Source organism: Embiotoca jacksoni, unplaced genomic scaffold (assembly GCF_022577435.1).
Source record: "Embiotoca jacksoni isolate LCO1_2020_lvr unplaced genomic scaffold, fEmbJac1.0.p SCAF_6, whole genome shotgun sequence".
NCBI lineage: Eukaryota > Metazoa > Chordata > Actinopteri > Embiotocidae > Embiotoca > Embiotoca jacksoni.
In genome coordinates, this window is record NW_027185414.1 from 14,914,065 (window position 1) to 14,931,822 (window position 17,758).

The 17,758-nt window shown below is 43.3% G+C and overlaps 1 protein-coding gene across 4 annotated transcripts in view; it reads left to right on the plus strand.

The window, feature by feature from the left end:
- The window catches only part of zfhx3b (zinc finger homeobox 3b), a 207,213-nt gene that overhangs the window by 98,937 nt on the left and 90,518 nt on the right, over positions 1 to 17,758 (plus strand). The window contains exon 5 of one of the 4 annotated variants that reach the window (XM_069174378.1): positions 12,711 to 12,761. The exons of the other annotated variants lie outside the window; for them this stretch is intronic. The gene's annotated coding sequence lies outside the window, so the exon portion shown is untranslated. The remainder of the gene's footprint in view (positions 1 to 12,710; positions 12,762 to 17,758) is intronic. 4 annotated transcript variants of the gene reach the window in all.

Below are 17,758 nucleotides of genomic sequence, written 5' to 3' on the forward strand. Positions count from 1 at the left end.
TGCTTGCAGAGGCTATGGGTTTCGAGTTTCTAATATGTATATAAAGTTTCACTGCACAATGGATCTTTTGTCTAGAGCAAACTGAACACTCCCCCTCCTTCTTTTCCTCCCTTCTCTTGTAAAAAAAAATGCATTCATGTGCTTGTGAGGCTGTGCGGACTCAGGTTTCTGCTATCTTTGTGTGCCATGTCGTCACTCGCCCCCGCGAGCTGAAATGTGCATCTTGCACAGACAGGCGCACTGCCAGGGCTGCTTCCAGCCGTGGATTAGGGAGAATCCAGGAAACAACAAACTCCTGACAAAACAGCAGCATGACAGGTAACTGAAGTTACACTGGGGAGAGAGGAGGCAGATGATAATTACAGAGCTTTTTGTTTTCTGGGCACTCTTAGCTGGCTACTTAAGTGCCTGATCTGAAATCTGTGCCTTGTAATTACAGTAGTGGGCCCCATTAGGGCAGAGGTCTTGGTGGGGATTATTCTCCTTCTCTTCTTTCCACTGTGTGTGTGTGTGTGTGTGTGTGTGTGTGTGTGTGTGTGTGTGTCTGTGTGTGAGACCTCCCCACCTCCTAATGCGTCATGTACAAACCACAGCAGCCAGGGCAGAAGGAGGAGCAGGAATTAGCCTTCCCCTTGTCTGACTGTCCTGTGTGCACACTCACATTCACACTTGCTGCCTGATCCCAGAGCCACTAAGATTGTATCATGACCTGTACTTAGTGTGTCTGCCTTCCCTTCTCTCTCTCTCTCTGTCTCTCTCTCTCTCTCTCTCTCTCTCTCTCTCTCTCTCTCTCTCTCTCTCTCTCTCTCTCTCTCTCTCTCTCTCTCTCTCTCTCCCCCTTTCTCCAGCTCCATAATATCGTTGCTCCTCCTGCTGACGCTGAGAGATTTGTGTTGATTATGACAGGGTTGTCACAGTGATGAGTGTGCGGCGTGGCGTGTGTCACGTGGAGTTGACGGGGACTTTTGGCATTGCGTCTGTGGAGGTGGAGGTGGGTTATAGCTGTAGGTGAGGCTGGCATAAACACCACCACAACTGTGTCACCAGGTTGATGGAAGAGCGCCAAGAGATTTGCCTGTGAAGTTCAGAGGATAAACCTTGGCAATACCTTGGCACATGAATGTATCACTAAACCAGCAGACAGAAACGTGTTTAAAGAAAAAAACAAAACAGATCAGTAGATGGGGCTTAAAGTTGGTCACTACAGAAGGGGTCATCAAATGCCTCCAACCTTTAGGCACAGAAACACAGATCTAGCAGCCAACATTAGATAGATCCTGCCTCTTTAAGCTGCTAGCCCTCCTAATAGTTTCTTAAGCACTGGCTTTAGTGCATGTTAAACCAGGATTACCCAATCAATTATGGTCAGTACAAACAAGGATTACTTAAAACAGTACATTTTTCATGTTGAGAGGCTAAAAGCAGGGTAAATGGAAGAAGCAGCGCTGCTGTTGATGTGAAGAGCACTCACGATGGGGTCACGGGCACCCCAGACATGGGCACCACATGGAGGAGATACGTAAATCCTCATTTGTCGTTGATAAATTCAGAGTGTTCTGTCGAGGAACATTTTTGCAAATGTTTGTTTTCTTGTTCGGGGGAAAAAAATGCATTTTTTAATTTTCATTTCCTGAACTTAAAATTGTCAGTGTCGCCTGGAAGATCATTAACTGCTTTTATTTTCCAGTATTTATTATATGTATACAACTAAGTGTTTATGATGTCGCCGGGCCATGTGGGCTATGTGAAGAATAAGAGGGCATGGAGGACTATGAGAGTCGATCAACCCTCAAACTCACATACTCGCCCTTTCTCTGAACTCGGCCTTTGTTTACATTTTAATCATAATCAACAGCTGTAACCTCCTGCACAATACTCAGCAAGTAAGGACATATATAGTTGCCAAACCAGATCCCTGCACTCATGTGTGTCTGTGTTTACACGTTTGGTCTCTGCTGCTGAACCGCCGCACACCCTTTAGATGCAGAAAATACACTTTACAATCCCGTTTTTTATAGTACTAGTTTGCGTATGATTGGTTTACTCGCTGCCCATCTTCTGTGAGCCAGAGCTATTGTCTTGGAGTCCTGAGACAGCAGTAAGCGTGTGTCATTTGAAAGGATATGCAATGGCTTTAATTGGGCTTACGTGTCATCTTAACCTCTGCACATGTGTCTGTCCGTCTTCAGGGAGCAGCCAAGGATGTGGAGAATACAGCAGGACCTTACACAGAACTGTCTGACCTCTCTCGCTCTCTCTCTCTCTCTCTACCTCTCTCTCTCTCTCTCTCTCTCTCTCTCTCTCTCTCGCTCTGTCTCTCACTCTCCCTCTCTACACCTCGCTCTCTCTCTCTACTGCTCTCTCTCTCTACCTCTCTCTCCCTCTCCCTCTCTACCTGTCTCTCTCTCTCTCTAGCTGCCACTCGTACACACACACACACACACACACACACACACACACACACACACACACACACACACACACACACACACACACACACACACACACACATCTCTCTCATTCAGTTTTCCCCATGTTGTCAGTCAGTGCTGAGTGACTGGTGACTAACAGCCCTCCCCTGTGTAAAAGGTCAGCAGGCTCCTTGGAAAGAAAGAGTCAGCTGTCTTTTTGGAAAGCAACTGCTCCCACAGTTTTCAGTGTGTCAGTCAGTCAGCGATTTCTAATCAGAATATGTTTATAATGGTGGAGAATGATGGTGAGACTTTGGGGTCTAGGTAGTGTTTGTGACAGGAGAAGCTCCAGGCTTGTAGTAACTGAGACTTCACAGAGCAAACTGTTTCATGACCACATTCAGAAAGCTTGGTGTGCTGCTCCTCAACAGCGCATTACTGACAATATCAAAAGCTGCTGTTTAATAGAGCATCTTTCAAGGAATATATCAAATTATGTTGATTCTCAGATTTGATTATTATAGTTCCCTGTGTTTGATTGGCTGCATGACAGACCAAGGGGATAAAACGGCTTGTTTTAAGGGATTTTGGAGAAAATGTTAACTATAAGTGCAGTGGAGGCTAGTGGTAGCTGTGGGGTCACATTAGTAATGTTCAATTAGTAAAATTCAAAACACCCCTTCCAAAAAAGTGACTGTTTGGCTCCATTTTGAAATGAATCTTACTTAATTAAGAAGCAAGGAGAGTCCACAGATAGGATTTGTTAATTAGCTTAAGCTGGCTGCTGTAACCAGATCCACTGCATTAATGACAACACAGCCCCTGTGAAAAGCATCATTGTTCTCAAGATAATTGTCCTTTTAGTTAACGCTGCCCAGGAAGGGTTCTCCTTGTTAGAGGAGCTGGCTGGGACCAAGGACAGCCGGAGGCAGGGAGGGGACCGGGACTGATACTGGCCCAGTGCCCGTTGTAACAAGCCTACTTGTGCCCTCAGCTGAAATCCCCTTGGTATGCAGTGGAATTAGCTGTCCCCAGGGTGTGGCACCAGGGGGTTGGTCATTAATTATATACTCTGAATCTTAACGAATGAGGAGCAATCAATAAAATAAAGCAGATGTATGCAAATAGGATGCTGATTATACCGCCTAATGACATGTCATGTTGTTGGCAGAGAGAGCTAAGGGGAGAAAAGGAAGGAAGGAAAGAGATGAAGACATGCAATGAGTCAAACCAGGAGTCTTGTCTTACAGTGGAAACATGCATGTGCTCAGACATAAACATCGTAAATAATAAAAAATAAAAAAATTTAGCAGTAGATTTGAGTCTGGGTTTGGGCTAGGAACCTTCACTGTTTCATTAGCTTGTTAGATTCTATTTCAGATCGTATCATTGTAGTTTTACGTTTCTCTGTGAGACGGGATGCAGTGACTATCAGCCAGGAAATGGTGTGAGACTTTGGGGTTGGGTCGACTGGAATTTGAGCAAGATAAGGTAAACTCTGGTGGAGGTGTAGGGGTGTTAGTGGCACTACCGTTGGAAGACTGACTGATAAGGGCTATAAGGGAGAGGAGGAGAGGTTAGTTCACCTGCTTGGAACTCTGCCCCTGCACTGAGATCTCCATTGTATCAAACCAGCTGGAGCTGTTGGAAACTCTATACCTGCCTTTAAGCAGAAAGGGAGGGCAGCCAAGAATTAACTGCTGCCTCATCCTGGCAGCCGCCAAGGATGCTGTCTGCCTCCATTCATGGTGAGCGTGAGAGGGCAAAGAGGGAAGAACAGAAAGGGGAGGGGAAAGACAATACTGGCAATGTTTGTCACAAAAAACTGAAAGAAATTAGGAAGAAAGTGGGATTAGCAGTATTAACAATAATGCATCCTGCTTTGGCACCATACAGTGTTTTGTCTGTGTTAAAGAAGAGCTGTAGAAAACAGATGTCTGCATTTCCTCAAAAAGAACACAGCTCATATTGGTGTGCAGTGTCAATTTCATTTCCCAGCTATGTCTTTGTTTAGACTGTACTTTGATAAAGGATATTTTATCCTCTTTGAAAAGTTTTAACAATGCAGTCACCGTTTATCTGCAAAGAAAATATTAGATATTAGTCACTGTGAAAGAAGGTGCCATCTACAGAGGAAAAATTCCAGTTTGTTACCAAATGGATTTTTACCTAACAGCAGAATGCTACATTTCAGTAGCCAGTTTGCATCCCAACCTGCCGGATCCTTACTGCATTTCATTCCCCAACTCTCTTTCCCTACATTTCCTGTCTGTCTACAGTAGACTACCTGAATCAAGGTGGAAATGTCAAAAAAGTCTAACTCTTCTAATTGCTGTCTACTGATAGCTTGTACTTAATGTCTGTCACGATTTCTTGCCATGGTGCTTAACTAGACCTTGAGTTTGTTTACGCTTTGCCGTAGACTTCCAGTTTCCCTTCATGACTGAAATCTAAGACCCAGGCCCTTCAGGAGGGCAGGACAGTCCAAGGAGAGGCCAGGGAACAGGTGGTGACCCTGTGCAGCCTGGGAGTATATTATTGACCAGGGTCCAGCGGCCAGATTGATTACTTTATTGTATTGCCATGAACCTCAGTGGCCAGAGACCTCTGGTTGACCCTGGCCGGACAGAGCATCGTAGTGACCCTCACCTTAGCTAAAGAGTTATGTGGCTTTGACCTGCTCTCTAATGGGGAGGTCTTGACCTGCTCAGACACTGGCCTGAGTACAGACCGATACCTCTTCCCCTGTGGTGTCAGCCTAGGTAATTTAGAGGCTGGGGGTAGGCCAGAGTCTTGCCGGGGCCTCCTTGTTTTTGGACCAATTGTGTCCTGACTTTAGACCTTCCTCTGACCCGCCTGTGTTCATTGTGTCAGCAAGATAGGCAGAGCAAGGAAAAATGTTAATTAATCTTCACCAAACTACACCAAAATGGTGGATAATCAATATATCCCTATCAGATGTCCTCACTTCTAGTTAATGGTTCAGATAAATGGGTCATGGCGCTTATAGTGAAGAGACTGGATTGGTTTATACACATTTACATTATTACATTGCAATACTGATTTAAAAAAAAAAAAAAAAAAAAAAAAAGATTACGAATATATAAAGTAAACTACGCACTGTTTTTTGGTTTTCTGCATGTAGAACCTTCTACATCGCAAGCGGAACTACACGGTGCCTTGTGTGATGCAGCAGTTTTCTGGGCTGGATGCCATGCTGACTAACCTTGTGTCCTGTATAAACTGGGTGAGACAACAGGCAACACAGGGGAAACATCCTTTACTCTGGTAGAGGCTGTTTCCCCTACCATCACTTCCTACTTCCATTTAGCTGACAGACAAAATATCTGTCAGGCAGGTTTTTCCTGTGCTCTACATGCTTTTTTAGTTGTCAGCTGCAGCTTCTCATCAGAAATAAACAGCCATGCACTAAACAAGCTGGGTAAACAGTTGACTGTGTAATGCCTCTCATTCTACCCACCTGTCTCACTGTCTCTTCGTGCACTGCTTTTGTTTAATTTGTTCATCTCTTCAGTGGAAGTTTCCCCAGATTTCCATCAAAAGGTGCATTGTGCAATAAGAATGCTTGAATGTTTGAATATGGCAGTCATATTTAACAATATATGATGCTTCACATCTGATTTACTCTACCTATGAACAGCAAAAACATCATCCCACTTTACAATGCCGATTTAATTTTTCATTGCCATCTTTAGCACTTGTTCCCCCCAGTAAATTGGAGGCATGGCTGTTGAGTGAAGAGGAGATGATCTGCTTTCTGTTTGAAGTGGATACTGTAGTCCTGTCTAAAGCAGGATCCGGAGGCGTCTTTTCTTTAGAGCAAGTATCTCCTCTCAACTGAGCTCAGTGTCGAAGGAAAACCTCTCGTTGCATTACCTGCCATACTTTTTGGGAAGTAAACATTTGTGTAAGTGAACAGTCAACTCTGACTCTATTCAAACATAAATGTATCTTATTTTCAAAATTAACACAGCTTAAAATGCAACCTTGTAATAGAGAGAGTGAATCTTTGGGTGGGGTGAGTTTCAATGATGGTTATGTTACAGAGGGGGGCAGGCAGCCAGAGACGGGGTAAGTTGTGTGTTTTATGGGTGTTCCTTGTATACCTGCTCAAAGAGGGGGATGCATGACCGCACCCACACACCTGCAGGCGTTATGGCTAATTGCTGATAATCATATGCGATGGGCAGGACAAACAGATGTTCCCTCAAATAACTCCTTCTCTGTACCATGTACCACCTCAACACACCACTCAATTAAACAAGCGGTCATGCTGTCAACGTTAAGCAGCTTTCAACACGACCCTGCGCAGCATTTCTGATGCTTCTGCAAAAAGCGCACAGTGCCCCATCACCCACCCTCCTCCCACTCTGTCCCAATTAACACTCAGCCCCCATTACATTGATTGGGAGAGGTGTAGTATTGGCTAGGTGGACCATGAGTACATTGATCACATTGACCCACCATGTGAGCTATGAGAAAATGTTGAGCTGCACATTTCTTATGACCAACAGCTCACTGGCGAGTAATCGCCAGTGGACAAGAAGCTTTACATGTGTATGTATTGTTTGAGTGTGTGTTTTTATATGTGTGTGCCTATTTGCATTGGGTGTGGCTGTGTTGTGTTTCAGGTTTCAGTACGTGTGCTTTCATGTGGTTTTAAGGACCTAACAGGCACACGCCACAGCTAACCTGTGCTCTTTGGGGACCTTTGCTGCAGAGGGGTTGTGTTCCCCCAACATCCAATCCTTGCCCAGGCCTTTGCATACACGTACACACACAAACACTCTTATAGCCAGTCAAAGGGCAAACCATTGCCCCACCTCATGAAGGTGCACCTGGCATCGGCGAGACCACTCCAATTACTTCTCCCCAATTACAGGTTATGAACCAATTAGTCACGCTCTCGTTTTACACTGCCCCTACCACTCTCCCTCCTCACAGCTCAAATATGGGGGCATTTGTCAGATATGGGGCAGAGGATCCTATCATTAAGGAGTCTGTTGGTCTGGGCAGATGCTGTTTGGTATAGCTTGAGGGATATTTTATATTATTGTTATGTTCTTTAGTTTTTTTTTTTTTAATGTAATAGATAAGGTGACATGCAAATACCTCATCCAGAACAGCTGTATGGAGACGTTTGCCTCAGCAAACTCCAACATGCACATACATTGTAAGCAACACATACCAGGCATGGTTCAAGCTGTCAACTTGTAATTTGTGGTGGCACTCAACTTGAACTTTCAGGGTGAGCCAGTTGGCCCCGCTCTAATTCTCACCTCCTTGCGAACATGTTTTGTTCTGTGTGCATTTGAAAGGAGGTGAGCACAAATTATTTTTTTGTAATTGTTGTCTCATGTTTTTATGAGTTGTGGTGGATTTTGTGTGCTTGCGTGTGTTGCACATATACTGTATATGGCTGTCCTCACAGGCTTCATGGCTTCCTTCCCAATTTTAGTTGGCATGTGTGAAGGCGCTTTGCTACGTCCTTTAACGCTGGCATAGTGGCCTGAGTGGGAACTTGACTCTCCATAGCGAGAATCCATTTACAATATGACACTGTATCTAGCTGTTGTTTAGTCTAACATACACATATAACCTTATACACAAATGCTTGTATGTTCACACACATTGCACTGAGTGTAAACTATTCTCTCATCGTATGGGGGATTGAATGGAGCTGTTTAAGCGCCCAGGGTTAAGATTCAAAGTGCTTTGGATGTGATCTCCCAGCTTTCTGTTTCCTTTAGTATTCTGATAGCACTCTTCCCAGAGCTAGATCTTGTTTATCTTGTTTGCTGGCATGCTCTTTCAATGTCAAAACAATGACATCATTAATTAAATGTGTATTAAATGTGCAGTCCGCAAAGGATCACGGGGCAGTGTTGAATCTGTTGCCTCTGAGTGAGGTTTATTTTCTTATAAAAACAAAGTTAATCTCCTGTATTTTATTATTTTACACTGCATTTATATTATGCAAATGAGATCCTAAATAATAATGTAATAGTATTTTTTTTTTCTGTGTGTGTGCATGCTTGTGTGTAAATGGGTGCGCACAGGAAAGGTAAATAACGTAGATGTTAACCACTTCTAAATTAAGTCTTCACTTAACAGTAAATGTCTGTCGTAGGATCTCTTTCCCACAAATGAGTTAATCTGCAACTTTACTCACCTCTGCCAAAAACGACCTTAAATCCGCAAAGTGTTTTCACTGTATTCTGTACTGTATGCACAGCAGTTTTTATGCCCTTGACACATGCTTCCTCCGACAGACTGAATCAATGACTGTTATGTGTCATAAAGTAATGTTGTTGCTGCTCTTCACATGCTCGTCTTTCCCCTGCGGGAGGCGTATATCATTGGCTTTAGCCCCCTGATCCTGAAACTAATTACTCAGCAATATAAACAATAATCCAGTAGTTTGTAATGTCAGTATAATAATACAGTAGGTTTTAGTTTAATTTGGCTACTTGCACAATCCCCTCATCTTCTTTTCCTTTCCTTCTTACTACTCCTTCCTCGTATTACGTACTTTTTTTGTTCTCAATCCTCTGCACCATCTCAGCTCTTCGTGAGGACTCGTAGCTGAGACGAGCAGCACATACCATCTGTAAAAGCCCACAACCAAATCCACTGCAGAAGACAATTTATTTCCACTCTCATTAGCCCCTTTTGTCCCTTGTTATTCTCTTTTTCATTTCTCTTTGAGCAAGCCGTCTTCCTGCCTTTGCATCTTATTTATCTGTCTGAGAAGTCATCTCGTACATATCTCAGTGGAGAATACATTTAATATTAAGATATAAATCTCTTTGGTAGATGTCTGGAGTGGAGCTTTGGCTAGTTTGATTTGTTTATACATGCATGCATCCGAGTTGATGCAAACCTACAAATGCTCATGTACTAAAGATGTGTGCCTGTCCTCTGAGGAATGTGTGGGTTCTCTTTTGCAGCGTTTGACCTTCAGACCCTCGGCTCACGTGACTGAAATTCCACTCGCACACACACACACACATACAAACTACATACAGTGTGCTCGCGCGACACACAAGTGTTTAGCTACTTTTATCTCCTTGCTCAAAAATAGAACCTACACCACTTACAAACTGTAATAATACCCACAAGCCCACACAGCTCACAGATAAGAAAGCCCAAAGATAAACAGCAGCAAACAACACCTATTTAAATCATCACTGTTGTGAGGCTATTGATCTCTGAAAAAAGGGACTCTTGCCATAAATCCAAGTAGCATGGGTGCTCCAGTGTTGGTAGCCTGAGTTGGACTATGCTGTGCTCAGCAGGCTGCCCAGCTGGGGCCCAGATGTGGCAGCCATGTCATGCAGAGCTGGGAGGCAGAAGATAAGAGGCTGATGGTAGGCCTGCTCCTTGGTCTCGGGTCTGTTCTGCAGCGGTTCAACTAGATGTTGCGGTCGGTGCGATCTGAACTTTGACAGCCTATGTCATGCTTAATGCCTCACTTCCCAAATACAGCTCAGTAGGGCTGATTTATATCTACCAGGTGCTACAGTGTGCAAGCAACTCTTGGATGAGAGGAGGCATGTGGCCATTTCATTAAAGCAGATGAACAAGGGCTGCAGTGTGTATAGAGATGAGGGGCAGGAGGCTGGTCTTTCTCAAATATAGCTCCGCAGCACTGTAGCTGTCACAACACTCCGACCAGGCCGGGAGAGGAGAGGAAGAAGAGGAATTTATTAACACACTCCACATTTCTTAAAATATCACTCCAGTTTTTGCCTCTCGTTGCTCTCATTTTTCAGTTTCCTCTGCCTGCTCACCCTGGCCTGAGATATAGCAGATTTGATTTTGTTTTTAGTGTTCGGCATCTGCCTCCCCGGCTCAAAGTGCCAGGACACTTGTAGATACCACCGTGCCAAGTTTTGGTGCAATCACTGAGCTGCCAACAGCCTTAATGGTCTGATATTTGTTGATTTTCTTTCAGCTGCTGTGCAGTAAAGATGCTTTGACTCTTTTTTGCCTCTTGCTCTCCTTCTGCGCAGCTTCTTATAGAGAGCCGTGCTTACCACCCAAACCTCTTGTCTCTCTATATACTACACACCTTCTACCTATACAACTCAGGCAGACATGATCTGCTAAGAACAACTTAACTGTTTGCAAATTCATTTTAGAAATGGATAATTCTCCGTCTGTTTGGTATTTTGATGGCAGCAGCTCTCCCTCCTGTTAGACATGTCTCCCTCGAGGTGTGTGGCTCAGATTTAGTGCATATGAACACTTATTTTTACTAACGCAGAAGGAACTGTTGTCTTTTAGTCACATTTTGCCTGTTTATTTTCTGCCAAACTGTAGTGTTTCTCTTCACACAAGGGCCTCTGAACACTGTGGTCGGCTCTGTCAGTGCTCAACGTAGCTACAGAAATGTTGTTTGATGTTCCTTGCACACTTCAGAGTCAAGTGCTGAGGTGTCTTTCAGCATTGCCCTCCAGGCCACCTTGTTATACACTTAACAAGTTGTTTTTCTTTTGTTTTTCTTCCCCTTTCCTCTGTTGACAGTTCCTCATCACAGCTTTACTCAGAAAGAATGCACATCACCTTCCAAGGTTTGCCTTGGAATCTGTCCTTGTAAACTGTAGGGCAAGCTCTGCTCTCCTTTTAAGATGAAGATTGCATCAAGACCTGATTTATGAGTGGTCTGTTTTAAACTGCCAGTGTCAAGATTAGGCATCTCTTTGGCATGTAATCTAGCACTCAGGGGGCTCGTCTTCCTTACGTTTCTTTCTTCTTTTTTTTTTTTCATCCAAATTAAATACACAGGGAGGCTTCTCCTGTATGCAGTGTAGTCTGAAATACACATTGGTTAGTGTATTTCCCTCTGTTGGGAATTCCACTTGTCAGATTCCTTCCTGCTCTGATTGATCCAGGTTACCACACAGCTCTTTGAAGAGGGGACACATGCAGTGACTAAGTGCGAGCACTGACTGTAGACATATGCCACTGTGACACAAAAATAGCCACACTTAAGAAGTCAGTGATGTCCAGTAGGGTAGGGTTCCTTTTGATATACATAGTAGACTTATTATCATACTCTTTTTTAACATCTTTAAATACAAAAGTTTTTTGTTTTTTTTAGTTTGAGAATAATATTTACTGTTGCTTTGTTTTTCCTGGACATCAATGTATCAACTTTTCTTGCCCACTTCCCCTTTTAAAACACAGGGCACATTATTAACTTAATTAACTCTCATAATTCAGCGGGGTTAGGGGGCAATAGACAAAACTTTTTCCCTGAGGTTTATTGTTTAAAACGGGTGCAATTCTTTCCCAGGATAAGGGCTTCAGCAAAGCACAGAGGAATTTGGGCCTGGCCTCATAAAAAAGTATTTGTGTACCAGAAAGATTTTCGCTTTTCCCTTCTAAATCTTTGTCATTAATGACTTTAGCAAATGTGAAGTGGGGAGTGAATGGTTCAGCTGTGCAAGGTCTTCAAAGCAACCCTCTAATTATTTATCCAGGATATCCTACTCTAGAATTAGAGGCCAGGTCACCATTGGCTTTCATGCCTTTTTTCTGCAAAGAAATAATTTCCACAGAATGGTTTCACTGGGACACTCTCTAATCCCTGCTTTATGTGTGTGTGTGTGTGTGTGTGTGTGTGTGTGTGTGTGTGTGTGTGTGTGTGTGTGTGTGTGTGTGTGTGTGTGTGTGTGTCTGCGTGCGTGCGTGCGTCTGTCTGTGTCTGTGTGTGTGTGTGTGTGTGTGTACGTGCGTGCGTGCCTGTCTGGATATGTGGTCACACACATGATAGGGTACGTACACACAAGCTTATGTGGATGGGACTGCACTGCTCTTCAGTATGAGGTGCGTAAAGGAGATAGTAAGTTTCCATTTTCCACACATAACACTGCATGACTTTCCACATCTCTGCTCTCACCCTGGACAGCTTTCACCCACATTACTCAGGTTTCCTGGTCATTTGGCCTTCACATGCCTTCTAAAAGGGATCTTATCGCCCTACTCAGGTTTAGACACTTAACCGAACACTGGCCCTAACTCTCATGTTTGTGGCACCGCCTTACTGTTTTACTTCTGTGCCTCTGTGTGACTTCACTCATCTCCCAATCTTAACATCTTAGTTACTGACATTTTATAATTACACTTTAGATGTTCTGTTTCCTCTTTTCTGTAATTTTTTTTCATAGAAAATAACATTTCTTCATATATTGTGTCTTCTAAAATTCCATTCAGCAATTTGGAGTGTGTCCCTTTAAGAATGCTCGGCTATGGATATTTGTCTAATTCCAGGTGCCAGTGAAGCCTGTGTTTTACCAGGTGCGGGACTGGGTCATTACTAAGGTATTTGTTTATTTCCATTATAGACATGTCATCCATGTCCCCAAACTTTCTGTCAGTGCTTGATCCTTGTGTGGAGCCTGTGTTGTGCTCACCTGTATGCTCCTGTTTAATGTAATACCTGCTTGATATCACTTAGACCAGATCCCAGAGCCACCAGGTTGTTCTGGAGACCCAGATCTCTCTTCTCCTCTCTCGGGCAACAGGGATTCAGTATGCTGATCAGTGCCAGCTATCCTTAATGGATTTAGAAGTAGTGGTAATGGCATCTCCCTGTCCGAATCCCTCCAATCCCTCAGGTTTTGGATGGTAGAGTAAAGGAGCAGAGCTGACTGGGTTGTGGGGTCTGTGTGTGTATGTGCGTCTGTGTGGTTGGGGGTTCAAATTTAGCCACAGCTCATGGTGGATGGACAGCTCCAAGACATTTACATAAAGCCCCACTATTGTGATAATAAACCATTTTATCATTGGGCTCCCAATCAATAATGCGGCTTAAGGTTTAATATTTCAATGGTATTGATCATTTTAACAACTGTGTTTGTGGTTGCCTTGCCTTCGCTGAAACACTGCAATACGGTGTGTATGTGCGCGTGTGTGTATAGTATGTGTCTGTATGACACAGAGTTGCTCAGTATTTCACATTTTGCTGAGCTTTGCAGGCATCTGTACACCATGTTCTGTCCTTTACTTTCACAGCAACATTCCCAAATAAGTTGTGGTCCTTGGCTCTCTTAACCCCCCTCTACTCCCCTCATCCTGTTACTATAGAAGGAATGAAATGGAGGGAGTGCAAACAGAAGCTCTGAAAGCACTGTAGTTAGCAGATTTCACTTCCATCCTCTCTTGAGAGAACGTCTGCTTCCCGCAGATATAAATAGGGGCAGATTTGATAATTAGTAGAAATGAAGGTCCTGGGGCTCAAAGACTTTGATCAGCACATTTCCCCCTTGTCCCTGACCTTTCATTGGACACGTGTCTTTAGCTCTCTCACTTTCTCTCTTACCCCATAACTCAATCTCACTTTTTCTATCTCTCTTATCTTTCTTCTCTCTTTCCTGCTAATCTGCAAACACTACAGAAATACAGTTCTATGTACCATATATCTATACACATATCTTTCTGGGATTTAAAAATGTTTTACATGTAGAGATCTTCCCAAGGATCATGATCAGAGTGTTGTTTTCTGATTGATTAGTCCCTGACAGACCAGTGTACAAAGTATCAACTGTCCTTTCAGCTTTTCTGCATTCCACTCTATGGGAAAGTCAGCACTGCATGATAAAGGATGTGAGGGTCCATGTCAGACTGTTGCAAATCATTCAATATCCATGTCTGTTGGTCTGAAATTGAGCAGAAACGTAGGATGTGTATCTAACTAATCTGATAAGTATTTGAAAGACACAGCTTGAACCTTTCACTCTCTCTGTCGCTCTTTCTCTCTCTGTCTGTCTTGCAATTTTACAGACACCCTACTGTGTGTGAATGTATACCAGTACTCTGTGCACTCAGTTGCCTGGGGGCGAACGCTAGTTTGTGCCCGATAGCCCTTCTCTGATTATACATCAATACCTTAATTCCAAGGATAATTTATGCGCTTATAAATTACAAAGCTTTCTAAACAAACCACACGGGACATAACAGGAAAATAATACAGTGCAGTCTTTCAGAATGAAGACTGATTGTGCTTATTGTTGCTGTCAGAGGTTGTTGTTTTAGTTTTAATTACAACATTTCCAGCTCACTTTTTGCAATCTTAATTCTTTAGAGACCTGGGTGACATTTTATTTTCATCACTTTATCGTTAAAGATTTCCCTATGACTTCTTGGTAAATATTTTTTTTTTTTTTTTTTTTTTTTTTTACAAACAGCAGTGAAAAGCCTCTAACAGCATGTGAATTTTCCCTGCTCTCATTTCATCTCTTCCCCGTACTGAGGTTTGAATGAAATAATATGAGGCTTCTCACATTTGTACTCCGAGTGCACCAGTGAAGCATCCCCCCCCCTCCCCTGCCATGCTAGTTGCTAATTGGCGGGAGACGGGGAGCTTCCTGCTGTGTGTTCGCTGCTTCCCTTTGCTTTGCCACCCCACCAGGTCTTTCACCAAAGCTCTGCAGAACCCAGTAATTAACCCACAGCTAATTAACTACTTCTAATTACACCCGCACGCTGTTTCTATCACACCCTCCAAAACTGAGGAAACACTCCAGTGCCATGTGTAAAACCCTTCTGGGGCGTTTTGGAAGTTAGCTGATCTCCAGTCAGATCATTTAATCAGACTGCTCTGTGTAACATACAGTTCGGCATGATGATTTCACCGCTGCTTATCTCATATAACTTTTCTTCAGTTCTGCAACATGGGATGGATTAGCACAATTTGATGGTGTTGCGTAAAGTGTAAAATCATTTTAAGGGTTCTATTTCAGGTCTATTAACAAAGGAGGCAATTGATACTACAAACAAATCAATTTCGCCTTCTCTGGCCAGAATTGCTAGTGTAAAATGCTTACTAAAATTGAGTGCTGTGAAGCTAAAACAATCAGCCTGTTGCCTCTTGGGTATGTGAGTTTGCTCATATTGTAATCAGCAAGAGTTATTTTACCTGTAAGTTATATATTTGTTCCATCACAAGTTTGATGCATAAAGTACTAGTAAATGCAAAACTAAATGAATGAAACCTAGAAGCTGTAGTGTCTGTACAGCACCCAGCTGCATGCATGACAGAAGCTGATGTCTTGCTCTCTTTGAGAAGTACTCCCAGACATGCCAGTGACCAGCCTCCTCTACTCGCACACACTCATGTAAACACACAGCCCCGTTCTTCCCCGCCTTAGACTCAACACAGCCATGGCTATTTCTGTTCCACAGACTGATAGCTCCTACTGAAGATCATTGATTTTACGGGAAGCCCTGTTTACAGGCTGAGTGCCATCGACCTGAGGTGACTTTTTGCCTCCTGCAGTTGGAGCAATACTGGAGCACCCTTATGTCTGCATTATTACGAAAAGTAGAGTGAATATTTATAGCACACAATAAACACCAATGTTGTACATGGTTAATTGTCAGAGTTACAGTGATGGGGATCAACGAGAACATAAACTCCATATACCCAATATTATTATAATTCTTCACTGTATAGTAGGGTTTGACAAACATTTTTGGCTCACAGCTCTGAGACTTATTGCCAGTAATTCAAGTTTTCTATTCGGGAAAATTCCCATTATCCTTCAGTGTCCAGAATTTCTTTTGCTGTGTCACTGTTTATTAATAAAGTAAAATTGCTGATTAGTAGCTCTATAGTAAAACCATATTATTTGTAGTCGTACATTTATTTAATTTTGATTCTATAATGTAAATCATCTTGTCAAATCAGCGTGCCATTTTAAGACCACACATACACTCACACATGCAGCCTAGTCGTACCTTAATTGAGTATCAGGTCTTTATATTAGTTACAGGCTTTGGAGGGAAATATACAGAAAAGAAACGGAGAAAAAGATACTTGCAGTCCAGCGTTAGAAATATAAATCCACTCACTGAAAGAGCATGGTGTTAAAACCAGAATTTACTAAACCGTGTCAGGCATTAAAGTGGACTTGTGTTAAAGAGTGCAATGCATGCATGCCTTTATTGGTGATTAATTGGAGCAAACCTAGGAGATAAACCCAGGCCTCACTCTGCCTGAGGACTACAATGTTTCCCCCATCAATGAGCATGTCCCTAGTGCAACATCAAAAGCCTTCCCCTGCTTTATCAATAAGAACCCTTCCTTCCCACATCTTCCTGTAACTTGCTTAGCGTTCACGCCATTGATTTTCCAATAAGCGCCCCTTACCCTGCGGTGGCTGGCCAGGCTCTGTGATGGCTCAGAGACCAGACACAGACAAGCAGCATCACTGAGGAACAATTGAAAATCAGATCTGGTGTATTGTTAGTGGTCCTCTAGGCATATTAAGAAACTGTGTTTTTCCATCTTAAAGAGGTGTTCCCTCAGTGCTGATGTATATGAGGATAGGAGTAAGGGTCAGGGCTACATCATGCCTGTAGCCCAGCAGTATTCATTGTTTGGAATGATTCAGAGCTAATTCCCTCAGGAAACCCCAGAGAGCAGGGTCCTCCGAAAGCAAGGCTAGGCCTTCAGGCAGGTGATCAGGCATGCTTATAATCAGATGCTTCCTTATCCTTTAATTCCTCCCTCAGTTGGCCGGTAAATCCCACCTAATGAAAGGACCCATAACTTAAAAGTTATCTCATTTTGCATCCCCATCAAATGACATCCAGACCCACTCTCTGACATTGTTCATAAGAACCAAGGCCTTTTCACAAGGTTATCTGCTAACCTTATCTGCTTTGTGGTTGGGAGGGGGGGTATGACTTTTTTTTTGTCAGAGGGGAGTAAAAGAGAGAGCATGAAGACCCTGGCATAAAGTCTTTGAAGGCAGGTGGCAGCAGAGGGTGAGTCGTACAGTCAGGATCTGTGCATCGGCATGCTCTCCCTCAGATCAGCTCAGGAATCCAGCCTTTTCTTCCCTGTGATTATCCCTTATTGTCAGCTAAGGCTTGTTTTGGCTGCACACAGCCTGCTTATTGTCAACTCAGTGGGCCCACATTCAGAATTACAATGCCACACAAGGGCAGAGGCCATGGCAAAAAAAAAGTATTTTCAAAATATTACAGTATATAACCATACTGTAGTAACACTCAGTAGTAGTCACCTTTAGCGGTCTGCTCCATCATTTTGATTTGTGGTTATTAACACAGTCGGCACACAGAGACACCGGCCTCCTCCACTTCCCCTCGACTTCGACCGCGTCTCTTTGTCTGTCTCCCGGACTTGTTTAGTGCCTCCCAGAGATTAAAGCTTTTCCTGCTTTAAACAGGTGTCACTGAGCCAGGCAGACCTCCAAGAGACAAACAGCGTTATATCAGTTGGCCCATCTGCGACTTTCCGACTCCAGACAATCCCATTGCTCATCAGTAACCACTGCAGGTTATTGAATTAC